Genomic DNA, 11,905 nt, shown 5'->3' with positions numbered 1-11,905 from the left:
CTTGGACAGGTCACATAGCTACTTTAAACTTAAATTTCTGCATCTGTAAATCGGGACCTGGTTTGATCTCTGGAGTCCCATGCTGGAAAAAGCTCTAAAAATAATAATAGACACAGGACACACAGAAAGACTCTTTGGTCATAATGACTTAGTGAAGAAATAATGGGGCAGCAGCAAAGCACATGAATCCAGCTGCTCACAACTAGAGATTTGGATTCATCCTCCATTGGCAGAGGACCAGAACACATGGAGAAGTAAATGCTGTCCATCCGGCCATAAGCATTCCAGAACCCATCACAGGTTCTTATAGAAAGTCTAGTGATAGTTGCCCCAGGTGCTCCATCAGTAGCTCTAGATACACGTAGATTAAAGTTAATAGTATATTCTGTGCTCTCCCTCCACTGACAAAAAAAAAAAAAAACCCTTTGCTGTCAAAGTTGATTCCAACTCGTAACGACTTTATAGTACAGAGTAGAACAGCCCTATAGGGTTGCCAAGGAGTGGCTGGTGGATCTGAACTGCCCACATTTTGGTTAGTAGCTGAATGCTTACCCACTATGCCACCAGGGCTCCCTTCCATTGACTCAATCTTATCTCAAATCCAACTCAGTGGAGTCTAATTACTCACCTCTTGACTGGGTAGCCTCAATGTCTTGAAACATAGAATGTCTGGAACCATAGAATATGGAGGAAGTGATATTCTACAATTTTTAAGGATAAGCTATAAGAAGCCTTGCAGCTTCTACCTGCATGTCTTGGAATATATTCTTCAGTAGCCATGACCTGCCAGGTAAGGAATTCAACTACCTTGAAATTGCCATGATGGAAAGGTCACTGTGTCTGTCTTCTGGTCAACAGTCCCAGGTAGGCTCAGCCTTTTAGAGCATCCCCAGCTGGATCCTGCACACACATCAGCTGAATAACTCTCAGTGATCTTTATCAATGTCATGTGGAACAAAAGATCCAACCAGCAGAGTCTGCTCAAATTTTTGGCCTATAAAATCAAGAGATATTATAAAATGGCTGCTGTTTCAAGCCACCAAGTTTTGTAGTAATTTGTTACTCAGCAATAGATAATAAAATATTGGGACGCGTGTGGGTAAGCCTATATGTCTTCTGCATATAAATATGTAAGTTAACTGTTAAAATTAAACCTTTCCCTTTTCAAGGACTTTTTGGGTATGTATCATTTTTTTTTTTTTAATCAGGCTGTGAATAATATACTAATTTGTGCAATAGATTTGCTAAGGAACATAATTTTATATGATGTATTACAACAATCTCAAATAAGAAAAATAGTAAGTTTAAAGCAATAAGCTTGATCACTGTGTATCCAATTGTATGGATTTAAGAAAATTAGCTTCAGGGGTTTCTCCTCTCTACGTTTTATACACAGAAATTACCTCACATGAAAACTTAAACTATTTCATTATCCCTACTTTTGGGACTAAAAGACCCTGGGTGGTGCGAATGGTCAAGTGCTCAGCTACTAACCAAAAGGTTGACAGTGTAAGTCCAGCCAGAGGCACCTCGGAAGAAAGGTGTGGTGATCTACTTCCAAAAGATCACAGCCACTGAGAACCCTATAGAGTGCAATTCTGCTCTGAAACACATGAGTCAGAATCAACTCAACAGCAACTGGTTTTTACCTTTAAGACTAACATTGATGATAGAAAATAAAGAAGCATGTCCTTACTTCATATAAAAAACTGATCACTTAGCCTAGTGTTTGGCACATACTAAGTTATCAATACATATTGGCTGTAATTATTATTCATTAAATGTGTCCATGAAGAACACTGAACTTAACAACAATGTAAGTATATGTAGAACAAGGAAAAACTACTGTCACAATGTCCAATAATAAGGTATTTCTTCTGGTTCTATGTATCTAGAATCAACCCTAAACTATATAGATACTATAGGGTTGCTCCAATGTAACCCTGATTTCAACCTTGTCACGCAATCCTTTAACAGTGAGGCCACCTTAAGGAGGAACTCGTACTTCAGGAACTAAACCTTTTTGGATGGAAACCAAGGGTCAACTGGCATATCTTGACTTGTTTTTTATAGCGAATTGTGGTTTAGGGACATTAACAAAGAAGGTTTGTTGTTATTTAATTTTGTTTGGGAGCCTTTCCAATAAAAGGAAAGGGTGGGTCAAGTGTATTTTACCCAGTCTCAGGAGTTAACTTCTTGATAACACCTAGAAACCTAAGTTCTATAAAAAAAAAAAAAAGTTCTATAGAGAAAAAAAAAAAAGCCTTATAAAACATTTCAGAATAATAAAGACAGCACCCTAAAATAACATCTTAAATTAATAATAACATGCTGTAATATTCCTTTCCACTAAACATACCCAGGGCCTCTGTTAGCCTTTGCGTGCTTGAGAATAAAGCGCCCCTTCCTCCAGGACTGAGTGGGAATTGACTCGACAGCAATGGCTTTGGTTTTGGTTTTCCTCCAGGACTTGGTGAGCTGGGCCTGGGCTGGAGTCCCCTCCCACTGCCTTGGGAGGGCACCTTCACACAAGAAACCGTTTGTACACCTTCATTTGGAGTTTGGGACTTGCTGGAAATTTCCCAGGATCTCCATCTTCTCGGAGAGGAGTTTGTAAATGTGTTTTAATTTATGAAAATAATATGCTTTTATTTTTCATTCCTTCCTCCATGTAAATGTTTGATACTTTTCTTCTTGTATGATTCTGAGACATTAACTCCCACCTCCACCCCCCAGGTCTACGTCTCAAGTCCCCCCCTACCACTACCACCATAGTCCCTGGTACACAGGTTTAAGCTTCCTCCCTCCTTGGACAATGCAGCTGTGCAATCCAAAATTTTTTTCTGCATCTTCCTTCAATTCTTTACTAGGTTTAATTGCAAAATTATCTCTGTTATCCATTACCTCCTCCTTCAAATTTTCTCTTCTTATTGTTCCCAAAGGAGAGACCTGCAATTCAAACAATTTCCATGTACCAGAACCAATATACTCAAAGTTTCCTTAAAGGAAATGCAGAAATAAATACACATGCATATAATTCCAACTAAATAATACTTGCAATGTTGTTGTTGTTGATGATGTAGTTAGGTGCCATCGAGTTGGACCCGACTCATAGTGACCCCACAGGACAGAGCAGAACTGCCCCATAGGGTTTCCAAGGAGCAGCTGGTGGATTTGAACTGCTGACATTTTGGTTAGCAGCTGAGCTGTTATCCACTATGCCACAAGGGCTCCATTAATACCTGCAATAGCAAGATATTCCTGTATTTGCTTATAATTGATATAAAATGTCAAGAATTTTTCAACTCTTGATAGCAAGAGCAATTAAATTCCCTCATCGACACCCAAACTGCTACCAAGATCCTGATGAATCCCTGGGGTCTTCCAAATCTCCCACATCTAATTTACCAAAATAGCAGGTTATGATGAGTCTGTACTTTTCAGTTTTTTGTTTGCTTTGTTTTTGTTTTTCTCACCTAATTTGTTTCACCAGGATTCACCACAGGTAGCCACTGTATACTAAGCAGACTTCATCCCTTTAAGGGGTTTAGAGTGTACTAGGTAATACAGCAATTTGGCAGATATAAAAATAACAATATTTTCAGATTATAAGTACCATGAACGCAAAATGAGAGATCATGTGGCACCAGCTTTACTCTGGGGAATCAAAGAAGGCTTCTCTGAGGAGGTGATATAGAAGGTTGTTATTGTTTTTAGGTGCCGTCGAGTCAGTTCCAACTCATAGCAACACTATGCACAACAGAATGAAACACTGCCCGGTCCTGCGCCATCCTTACAATCGTTGTTATGCTTGACCTCATTGTTGCAGCTACTGTGTCAATCCACCTCGTTGAGGGTCTTCCTCTTTTCCACTGACCCTGTACTTTGCCAAGCATGATGTCCCTCACCAGGGACTGATCCCTCCTGACAACGTGTCCAAAGCATGTAAGACGCAGTCTCGTCATCCTTGCTTCTAAGGAGCATTCTGGTTGTACTTCTTCCAAGACAGATTTGTTTGTTCTTTTGGCAGTCCATGGTATATTCAATATCCTTCGCCAACACCACAATTCAAAGGCATCAATTCTTCTTCGGTCTTCCTTATTCATTGCCCAGCTTTCACATGCATATCATGTGATCAAAAACACCATGGCTTGGGTCAGGCACACCTTAGTCTTCAAGGTGACATCTTTGCTTTTCAACACTTTCAAGAGGTCCTTTGCAGCAGATTTACCCAATGCAATGCGTCGTTTGATTTCTTGACTGCTGCTTCCGTGGCTGTTGATTGTGGATCCAAGTAAAATGAAATCCTTGACAACTTCAATCTTTTCTCCATTTATCATGATGTTGCTCATTGGTCCAGTTGTGAGGATTTTGGTTTTCTTTATGTTGAGGCGCAATCCATACTGAAGGCTGTGGTCTTTGATCTTCATTAGTAAGTGCTTCAAGTCCTCTTCATTTTCAGCAAGCAAGGTTGTATCATCTGCATAACACAGGTTGTTAATGAGTCTTCCTCCAATCCTGATGCCCCATTCTTCTTCATATAATCCAGCTTCTCAGATTATTTGCTCAGCATACAGATTGAATAGGTATGGTGAAAGACTACAACCGTGACGCACACCTTTCCTGACTTTAAACCAATCAGTATTCCCTTGTTCTGTCCAAATAACTGCCTCTTGATCTATGTAAAGGTTCCTCATGAGCACAATTAAGCGTTCCGGAGTTCCCATTCTTCCCAATGTTATCCATAATTTGTTATGATCACAGAGTCGAATGCCTTAGCATAGTCAATAAAACACAGGTAAACATCCTTCTGGTATTCTCTGCTTTCAGATATAGAATGAGGGATAGGTTACCCAGTAAGCAAGATATGCACAGGCTTACTTGTATTTATTTACTAATCTGTAGTATACAATTTCACCTGTTTTTCACCACATCACCACATTGATTTCTTTCAAAGATGTGGTGAAACTGATGTAAAATTTTGCACTGCAGATTAGTAAACACAAGTAAGACTACGCCTACTTTGCTTACTGATTAATATAAGTGAAGAAAAGAAGGACATGAAAGAAGAAGGAATATTAATTTCCTAGGGCTGCCATAAGAAATTATCACAAACTAGGTGGCTTAAAAAACAGAAATTTATTCTCTCACAGTTCTGGAGGCTAGAAATCTGAAGTTAAGGTGTCAGCAGTGTCGTGCTCCCTCTGAAGACTCTCGGGAATTCTTCCTTGCTTCTTCCTAGCTTCTGGTCATTCTCGGCAATCCTCGGTTTATAGCAGCATGACTCCAGTCTCTGCCTACTTCCATTTTCACATGCCCTTCTTCTCTCCTGCGTATCCCTATGTGTCCTCCTCCTAGGACGGCTCCGATCATTGGATTTATGGCCAACGCTAACCCAGAATAATTTCATCTTAACTTAACTAATTATAGCTGCAAAGACCCTATTTCCAAATAGGGTCACATTTTGAGACTCTAGGTTGACATGAATTTTGGGAGGACAGTATTCAACCCACTACAGAAGGAGTTCGCCAGATAAAGAACAGACAAAAGAGCTTTCCTGGCCAAGGGATTGGTGTGGACAAAGGCCCCAGAAAAAACAAGATCAGCTCCTACAATCTGAATGACAAGAGAGCAGGCTCTAAGAGCTAAGCAGGGGTCATCAGAAAATAATTGAAACTGTGCCTTTGTTTCTGTTAATCAATTTCAAGTAATATAAAATCAATACTTACCTTAAATGGAGTTTCCATGTCATCAGAAATAGAAATTGAAGTCAGCAACATGTAAAAAAAAAGTTGACATAGTGAGCTTACAAAAATAACACATGGAGGGTTGCACAGTTGGCAAAAAAACATAAAACGCATGTTATTTGTATAAAAATGTGGTATTTGCAGAATTTAAAGATCTTTGTACCAGCCACAAATAAAATCATTGACAAAACAAAGGTAAGATGTTCATATAATTTTTGAGTGCTGAATTAATGCATAATAAGGTGTTAGTGGAGGTAAGTTAAATTAATACAAGAATTCAGTAATAAATAATTTTTTTTATATAACTAAGCAAATAAATTCAGCCCGTAGACTAAAAAAGGAGCCATATTTAAGTTTAAAAAATAATAACATTTGTTCAAAAGCAGTATTTGGAGTCCTTATTTGAATGTTCAGCAGCATTTAGACCATATTTTGAGTTTTGTATTCAATATAAGATGCTGTACTGAAAAGAGAAATAAACTGAAAGGGTTTTTTTAGTCATACTTAAGCAAAATAAAACATTCAAGTTAAAGAAAAAATAGACTAAACACTATGAGATAGAGGCAGTTTTGACCTCTAAAAAGAAAAAGTGACAAGAAATTTTGTCCATCACCTCAAATTTATTGCTTATTTTCCATGAATAAAAACAGATATTGTAGAAAGTCTTTTTTTTTTTTCAATTATTATCATTAAATATTTGCTTTTCATTTTCTAAAATTCTTGTTCTTGGTTCTTTAAATGTAGCTGATAAAAGCATTATAGTAACTGAATAAGGAAGAGATATGTAAATACATTCTGGACTTCTCCCCAGCTCAGAGGGGCACTGCTTGTTAAATCTGCAGCCAAGGGACAGATAATTCTTATGGACTTCCTCTAGGCTTCCTCAGAGATTCTTCCCTTCTCTTTTAGAAAAAAAAAAAAAAAAATTTTTTTAGAGTTACTCTTAATTGTGTGAAAAGACCTCGAAGGCAGGTTGTAGGAATGGGTTTCTTTCAAGCTACACTGAGTGCAGTTTGCCCCTATAAAATATGTCAGAACCAGAAGTCATACTGTCACTGAGCCCAGGGACACACCAAGGGGATACAGAGAGACCCAAAGGCAAGCATTTGGCACTTTATCCCCGTGCTTGATTACCGTAATAAACCAGAGGAACCAAGCCAGGCTCCTGCCCAAAGGACAGTCTAGGCTGCTTAAGCATCAAGCGAACCCCAGATTCTGGTCTGGCCCTCTGTGAGATGCGTGTGTTGTTCTGAGGGACTAACAAGTAATTCCTCGTAAGCTGTCAGCATCTGCCTCAGGAAAGAACAAAGGTGTGGGTGTATAACAAGGAGAGGTAAAACCCATCCAGACAGCCATCTGTTACAGATTGAATTGTGTCCCCCCAAAATGTGTGTCAACTTGGCTAGGCCATAATGCCCAGTATTGTGTGATTGTCTACCATTTTGTCATTTGATGTGATTTTCCTATGTGTTGTAAATGCTATTTCTATGATGTTGATGAGTTGGGATTACAGGCAGTTATATTGAGTCAGGACTCAAACTATAAGATTAGATTGTGTTTTAAGCCAATCTCTTTTGAAATATAAAAGAAAGAAGCAAGCAGATAGACATGGGGACCTCATATCACCAAGAAACAAGAGCCAGGAGAATAGTGTGTCCTTTTGACCCAGAACCCCTGCGCTGAGAGGTTCCTCAACCAGGGGAAGATTGATGACAAGGACCTTCCTCCAGAGCTGACAGAGAAAGAAAGCCTTCCCCGAGAGCTGATGCCTTGAATATGAATTTGTAGCCTGCTAGATTGTGAGAGAAAAATTTCTCTTTGTTAAAGCCATCCACTAGTGGTATTTCTGTAATAGTAGCACTAGATAAGCAAGACACCATCTCATCAAAGAAAAGGACCATCCTACTTGGCAGTAACTGTTTATTCCAGGCTTCATATCTTACAACCACTTTTAGAAGAGTGCCTAGACAGTAACTCTGTCTCAGTTTGAAACTGTTGTGGGTATTTTTTTTTTTTTAATGGCTAATCATCTCTTGTACCCGGTTTCCAAGATAGCTCTAATGATGCACACTTTCTCATATTCATGCCCTTGAGGAGTCCCCTCCTATATTGAATCAAGGCTGGTCCTATATGACCAGTAAAACGTGGTGGACACGATAGCATGACTTCTGAGGCTAGGTCATAAAAAGTGTTGCAGCTTGGTCTCTTCGATCACATGCTGGGAGTGACTCCAGTTACCATGTTGTTAAGTTACTCAGTCAGTCCTATGGAAAGGTCCACAGGGGAGGAACAGGGGCCAGCAACATGTAGCACAAACTTGCCAGCCATGTGAGTGAGCCACCTTGGAAGTGGCTCCTCTGGCCAAGCTTTCAGATGGCTGCAGATCCTGCAGCAAGCTTCGTCTCTTTGATCACATGCTGGGAGTGACTCCAGTTACCATGTTGTTAAGTTACTCAGTCAGTCCTATGGAAAGGTCCACAGGGGAGGAACAGGGGCCAGCAACATGTAGCACAAACTTGCCAGCCATGTGACTGAGCCACCTTGGAAGCGGCTCCTCTGGCCAAGCTTTCAGATGGCTGCAGATCCTGCAGCAACAGCTGATTGCAACCACATGAAAGCCTCCTCCCCTCCAACAGTAAGAACTAGCCATGTGAGTCCTTCCTGAGTTTCTGGGCAACAGAAATCATGAGAGAAAATAAGCGCTATTATTTTAAGTGATTCGAACAACATCATTTAGTCAAGACTAGTCATGAATTTCATTTGTTCCACACACTTACACTGAGCACCCATTATATGGCAGGCCCTCTACCAGGCTCAAATGCAAAGATGTATAAGACACTGGTATTGCTCTCAATCCCCTGTGAACACAGATGAGTAAATATACATGACAATATACCATTTATGAAAAAAATGCTGTGAGAACATGAGAAAAGGAAGAAAGCTTCCTCTTTTTTGTCAACAAGAGGAGCTATTCATCCTTGCAATAAATATACATTAGTTGGAAAACCTGGTGGTATAGTGGTTAAGTGCTATGGCCGCTAACAAAAAGGTCAGCAGTTTGAATCCACCAGGTGCTCCTTGTAAGCTCTATGGAGCAGTTCTACTCTGTCCTATAGGGTCTCTATGAGTCGGAATTGACTCGACAGCAATGAAAAATAACAACAGGAACCAATCACTGTGATAGATGCTAGAGAAAATATGGTGAACAAGACACAGTTTCTGCTCTCAAGGTCAATGTCAAAAGCTGAGGCAATAACACATTGGAAGAAAGCTAAAACTAGGCCATTCAGTTTAGCAAATTGTGACCTTAGTGACAGCAGTTTCTGTAGATAGTAAAATAAGTAATAAATTAGAATACAATGAGGAAGTAGAGACTGCTGGTATAGAATATATACATATTAAAAAAAAAAAAAAAAGCCCAAACCCATTACCACCGTCAAGTTGATTCCGACTCATAGTGGCCCTGTAAGACAGCATAGAACTGCCTTATAGGGTTTCCGAGGAGTGGCTGCTAGATTTGAACTGTCAACCTCTTGGTTACCAGCCAAGCTCTTAACCACTATGCCACCAGAGCTCCTATAAATGTATAGTTTCAAGAATATTCTTGGTAGAGAGAAGGAAAGAAAAAGGTCAAGAGTTCAGTGTCCTTTCTTGCCTGTACAGTGCACTTGGTTCCCTCAGCTGTCCTGGTTTGATCACTATACTGCATACTTCCTCTTCTTCACTGGAGCAGGAGATCCAGATGACACCACAAAACTGAACTGAAACGGGCTCAGAACATTTTGTACAACCCTGAGAGTGAATGTCTTCTTAAATTTTGCATCCAAAGTGCCTCTGTTGCCTCACCCTAGTCCCACCCTTGCACGTGTAGGGTTGCTACTTGACATTAAAAGGAGTCTTAGAGAAGATTGGAGCAACTGTTACAAGTTTGATAGCTCCTTAAAGACAGTTGCATAATGTACGAATGTAGAAAACAAAAGTCCAATAACTATTGATGAACGTCCAGTAACTATTGATGAATTTTCCAACGATCAACCAGTGTGAAGCAAAGGGGTGTCACTGGGAGGCTGGCTGGCTGGCTGCCACGAGAACTTACCAGGCAAAATTTGCCATGGTGAATTCAGCCAGATAGAAAGGCTGCCCTCAGCCACACAGGCTCAGAATCTCTAAGTTGTCGGTGTCACTGAGTTGATCTGACTTGCAGATGTTCACTCACACTAATATAGCTCTCAAGAGAATAATCCATAAAACCAGAATGCTAATTCTTATTGCACAATGAGAACTGTAACTCACAAGCCTACTGTACACCAGGCTTGGTGAGCATAAAATCAGAACAGGGGATGCTATGGGACATAAACATTTAATGCTCTTAAGGTCCCAAACCCTGCAGCCTCCTCTTGTCGATGATGGGGAGCATAACAGTGCACCCTCTGCCCAGGGCACTCTTCTGTTGGGCACACCTGCCTTTTAAGTGCTGCCTTTTATTAAGATCCATCAATGATCAAACTGCTTATGAGTGGAACATTTAGGGAGGCTATTCCAAATATCCCCCATGTGTCTGTCAGTTTGTCACTGTGGGGGCTTGTGTGTTGCTGTGATGCTGGAAGCTATGCCACCGGTATTCAGATACCAGCAGGGTCACCCATGGAGGACAAATAATACGAGAAGCTGGACTATATGAAGAACGGGGCATCAAGATTGGAGGAAGACTCATTAACAGCCTGCATTATGCAGATGACACAACCTTGCTTGCCGAAAGTGAAGAGGGCTTGAAGCACTTACTGATGAAGATGAAGGACCACAGCCTTCAGTATGGATTACACCTCAACATAAAGAAAACAAAAATCCTCACAACTGGACCAATGAGCAAAAAAGAGAAAAGATTGAAGTTGTCAAGGATTTCATTTTACTTGGATCCACAATCAACAGCCATGGAAGCAGCAGTCAAGAAATCAAAAGATGCATTGCACTGGGCAAATCTGCTGCAAAGGACCTCTTTAAAGTGTTGAAGAGCAAAGATGTCACCCTGAAGACTAAGGTGTGCCTAACCCAAGCCATGGTATTTTCAATTGCATCATATGCATGTGAAAGCTGGACAATGAATAAGAAAGACTGAAGACCACCTTTGAATTGTGGTGTTGGCGAAGAATATTGAATGGACTGCCAAAAGAACGAACAAATCTGTCTTGGAGGAAGTGCGGCCAGAATGCTCCTTAGAGGCAAGGATGGCGAGACTGCATCTTACATACTTTGGACATGTTGTCAGGAGGGATCAGTCCCTGGAGAAGGACATCATGCTTGGCAGAGTACAGGGTCAGCGGAAAAGAGGAAGATCCTCAACAAGGTGGACTGACACAGTGGCTGCAACAATGAGGTCAAGCATAACAACGATTGTAAGGATGGCGCAGGACTGGGCAGTGTTTTGTTCTGTTGTGCATAGGGTTGCAATGAGTCGGAACTGACTTGACGGCACCTAACCACAACAACAACATTCCAAATATATATGAACCTATACATCATGGGCTCCAGTCAAGCAGAATGTCAGCCAGAAGGCTAGAGTGCCAGAGGCTCCCTGTTATCCAACTGCTGGGTTGTGGGGCATTCCAGGGTGGCTGGGAGAGGAGAGGAGCCCTGGGGGCTCGGGGCTCAGGTATTTCCATTTTTTAATGGCGGGCAGGCTGATTTTCAATCTCCTTCATGGACATGAACACTGTGATCAGGGACAGGCTTCTTTGGAGGCATTGAAGTCATTCTTTCCAGTTATGATAATTGTTTGTTTCAATCCAGGTCCATTTAATACTGAATCAAAATTTAGTTCTCAGAGGAAAATCCTCTTGAGATTTTCTTGAAGTTCTTGAAGATACACCATTATTACTCCTAGTATTCCCTCTAATAAAATTTAGCAAATAGCACTGGAGTTGATATTTTTCTTCCTCAGAGCCTTCTGTAGTAGATGGTACCCTGCAGATGCTTCTTGAATGCTTTCTAATGAATAATTAGATGAATCAACAGCAAACATAACCTAGAGGTATATTGATTTAAACTGATGCCTATTGCTTCCACCAAAAGTTTGTTAGTTAGTGTCTAGTGCGTCAATACAAAGATAACTCACCAATTTGCTAATCATTGGTAGCAGTTCATAGACTTCAATTACCATA

Source organism: Loxodonta africana, chromosome 1 (genome assembly GCF_030014295.1).
Source record: "Loxodonta africana isolate mLoxAfr1 chromosome 1, mLoxAfr1.hap2, whole genome shotgun sequence".
In the NCBI taxonomy this organism is placed as follows: Eukaryota; Metazoa; Chordata; class Mammalia; order Proboscidea; family Elephantidae; genus Loxodonta; species Loxodonta africana.
Note: the sequence above shows the minus strand (reverse complement) of the source record.